General features: G+C 41.2%; 1 pseudogene; it reads left to right on the top strand.

Moving 5' to 3' along the window:
• The first annotated feature begins 1,168 nt into the window (after nucleotides 1-1,168).
• Nucleotides 1,169-3,186, top strand: LOC101688064 (annotated as a pseudogene).
• Nucleotides 3,187-4,153: the final 967 nt, after the last annotated feature.

Raw genomic sequence — 4,153 nt, forward strand, 5'->3', positions numbered from 1 at the left:
CTCTCTCTTTCACTCTCTGCCTACTTGTGATCTCTCTCTCTCTCTTTCTCTGTCAAATAAATAAATAACTTTAAAATAAAGAAAGAAAGGAGTAATTAACTTCCATGACTTACCATTCTTTCTGTTCTTAGAGGAAGCAAAGTATATTAGTTATTTAATGATGCATAACAGATTACCCAAAAATTAGTGGATTAAAGCAATAGTAAGGAACTATTATCTGTTTCAGTTTATCCGGGTGGAAAGTTACAGAACAGTTGAACAGTGGGGCTTTCTGGCTTGGGTTCTCTTCTAAGGTTGCAGTCAAGATACTGACTGGCTGGGGTGGCAATTACCCAATTCCATGGTGGCTCCTTCATGTGGCTGATAAATTCATGCTAGTGGTGGAAAGCCTCTGTTCCTGCCAATGTCAGCCTCTTCTAAGGCTGCTTGGATGTCCTCATGATACAGCAGCCGATGTCTCCCAGAATAAACAGTCCAAGAGAATAGTGAGAACTCACAGCCCCATCTATGACCTTGTCTTAGAAGTCACTCAGCATCACTTCCTCCTCATTCAATTGGTCAACTAGTGTATTGCAATATAGTTCTGACACTAACCATCACCATCCAGAGTTAATGCAGACCCCACAAGTCACAGGCCCTGTTCACAACAAGACTGCCCTCCTTTTAATCTTTGTGGGTTTTGTGATGGTGGTGGTAGTTTTTGTTGTTGTTAAGTAGGCTCCATGCCCAACATAATGCTTGAACTCGTGACCCTGAGATTAAGAGTCGCATGCTCGGGACGCCTGGGTGGCTCAGTTGGTTAAGCAGCTGCCTTCAGCTCGGGTCATGATCCCAGCGTCCTGGGGTCGAGTCCCACATCGGGCTTCTTGCTCAGCAGGGAGCTTGCTGTTATGTTACATGTAATGTTCCGTTATATTAAGTTACATTATTTATTAAAGATTTTATTTTTATTATTATTTTTTTTGAGATTTTTATTTATTTGATAGACAGAGAGAGATCACAAGTAGGCAGAGAGAGGGGGGGAAGCAGGCTCCCCGCTGGGCAGAGAGCCCGATGCGGGGCTCGATCCCAGAACCCTGACCTGAGCCGAAGGCAGAGGCTTAAACCACTGAGCCACCCAGGTGCCCCAAAGATTTTATTTTTAAGTGATCTCTACACCCAGCATGATGCTCAGACTCATAACCCTGAGATCAAGAGTTGCATGCTTCACTGACCGTGCCAGCCAGGCACCCCTGGAGGCTTATATTTTAGGTAACACAGTAAATGAGAAACATAATAAATACCTTATGAAGTAGGTTAGTTAGTGTTACATGCCATAGATAAAAGAAAAAGTAGATAGGGTAAAGGGGAATGGTAGAAGCATGTCTGTGGGTGGGACTGAGGGACAGTATAATCTTAAACAGGGCTCAGGGTAGGCTTTACTGAGAAAATGACATTTAAGTTAAGACTTGAGGGAACTAGCTATGTGGATACCTGGTGAAGGGTCCTCACAAAGGGAGTATTAATTCCAAGGTTATGAGGTTGGAGAATGCCTGACATTCTAAGAAGAGCAAGGAGTCCAGTGTGGTTAGAGCACATGTTGGAAGAGGAGATAGAGATAGAGTTGGGGTCAAAAGAGATATGGTGGAAGGTGGTGTAGATCTTAGGGAGAATTGTAGGTCGAGGTCAGAACTATGGCTTTCATACTAAGCTACTACTATTCATTCACTTTCAGTAGGTTCTACAGTTGGTGACCCATATTTGTGTTTAGAGTTAATATTGAATGATGACTGAGTCTCTGAGCGCGGCCGAAGTGGCTGTCTCGCTTAAGATGAGGTTTCTGCTAGTTCTCCTAAACTAGTGGCGGCGGTGGTGATCCGGAGCGATGCCTTGGCCAACCTGGGCAGCGTGCCTAGCAAAAGATTAAAGATGCAGTACGCCACGGGGCCGCTGCTGAAGTTCCAGATTTGTGTTTCCTGAGGTTATAGGCGGGTGTTTGAGGAGTACATGTGGGTTATAAGCCAGCGGTACCCAGACATCCGCATTGAAGGAGAAAATTACCTCCCTCAACCCATAGATAGACACTTAGCAGCTTTCCTGTCAGTCTTCAAACTAGTATTAATAGGCTTAATAATTGTTGGCAAGGATCCAAGGCCCCATGATCCAAGGTTTCTAAAGGCCCCATGCTTTCTTTGGCATGCAAGCTCCTAGCATCTGGCAGTGGGGCCAAGAAAATAAGGTCTATGCATGTATGATGGTTTTCTTCTTGAGCAACATGATTGAGAACCAGTGTATGTCAACAGGTGCATTTGAGATAACTTTGAATGATGTGCCTGTGTGGTCTAAGCTGGAATCTGGTCACCTCCCATCCATGCAACAGCTTGTTCAAATTCTGGACAATGAAATGAAGCTTAATGTGCATATGGATTCAATCCCATATCTTAGATCATAGCCCCACCTATCAGCACTGAAAACTCTTTTATGTTAAGGGAGTTTTTGCAAGAGCAGCATGACTGACATTATGAAGGCCTTTACTGAAGACAGCAAGCTGTTAGTACAGACCAGATGCTTTTTTGGCAGGCTCGTTGTACCTCTTGAAAAACCTCAATGCAAGACAGTTTTTCAGTGCTGGCACATTTTGGAATTCTGCACATTCGTGGAGTGCAATAATACTGTATAGCTTTTATTTCTTTTCCAAATCCACTCAGTTAACAGTTTTTTAAAAATGTAGACATTGCCACTTGTACCGTTTTTTCCTTAGTCATATTTGGAAAAGTAGAAAATGGGAGTTACAATTTGACTTTCTTTTCAAAGATGTCTGTTAAATCTGTTGTAATTTTATATGAATTTTCCCTTTTTATAGTTTAAAATTGATCTTTTTGGGAATCCAGCTGAAGTTCCCAAATACTTTATAAGAGTATATCAGGCATCTTTAATTTGGTCATTTCCAATTTATAGTTTTCAAAATACTGCAGATTGTGAACAGTGCATTATATGAAATTATGGGGGGAAATCCTATATCCAGAGTACTCTACCAATTTGTGTGTATGTGCATGTGTGCGTGTGTGATTACCAGAGAATTACTAAAAGACCAACTGCTTTTTAAATACTGTTATGTAGTTCAAGTGTCTTGCCTTGACCAATCTAATGAGTTGATTAACTGGGCCTTTATACTTAACTCAATAAAAAACTAAGCAGATGTAAGTTTAAAAAAAAAAAAAATGAATGGTGACTAAGTGAATGTGAAACTGGTTATTTGGGTTGTGGGTTTCTTTTTTTTGTTTTTTTCTTAAGATTTTATTTATTTGAGAGAGGGAGACACAGTCTCCCCACTTAGCAGGGAGCCCAAAGTAGGACTTGATCCCAGCCCCCTGGGATCATGAGCTGAGCCAAAGGCAGACGCTTAACCGACTTAGTCACCCAGGCGCCTGAAATTAGGCCTTTTGAAGAGAAAACAGGCATATGATATTCTAGCATTATTGCCTAATATGAAGATATAGATTGGGGGGAAGGTGGGGTTTATATTATGATGAATGTATACATTTTTATTTGTAGGTATTGTTGAAGGAATTTGTAAAATAGTCTAAAAAGGTTCCCTTTTAGGAAAAGGTGCTCTTTCATGTTTATTTGGTTTACATAGAATTCTTTTAGCATATTTCCTCCTGGAAGGAACTAGTGTGTTTCTTCTTTCCCCTCAACATTACTGCGAGTTATCTTGCCCTTAGAATTGAGCACAAGCAGGGGGAGCAGCAGAGGGAGAGGGAGAAGCAGGCTCCCTGCTGAGGAGGATCCTGAAATCATGACCTGAGCAGAAAGTAGCTGCTTAGCGGACTGAGCCACCCAGGTATCCCCTGCCAGAATTTTTTATTTCCCTGATTATGAGTGATGTTGAGCATCTTTTCATGTGTCTTTTGGCCATCTGTATGTCATCTTTGGAGAAATGTCTGTTCATGTCTTCTGCCCATTTTTTAATTGGTTTTTGGGGTTTTTTGGTATTGAACTGTATCAGTTCTTTATGTATTTTGGGTACTAACCCTTTATTGGGTATTTCATTTGTAAATATATTCTCAGTAGGTTGCCTTTTAGTTTTGTTGGTTGTTTCCTTCGCTGTACAGAAGCTTTTTGTATAGTATAGTCCCAATAATTTATTTTTGCTTTTATTTCCCTTGCTGTA

This window comes from Mustela putorius, unplaced genomic scaffold (genome assembly GCF_011764305.1).
Source record: "Mustela putorius furo isolate JIRA1106 unplaced genomic scaffold, ASM1176430v1.1 tig00003898_pilon_pilon_pilon, whole genome shotgun sequence".
Lineage (NCBI taxonomy): Eukaryota > Metazoa > Chordata > Mammalia > Carnivora > Mustelidae > Mustela > Mustela putorius.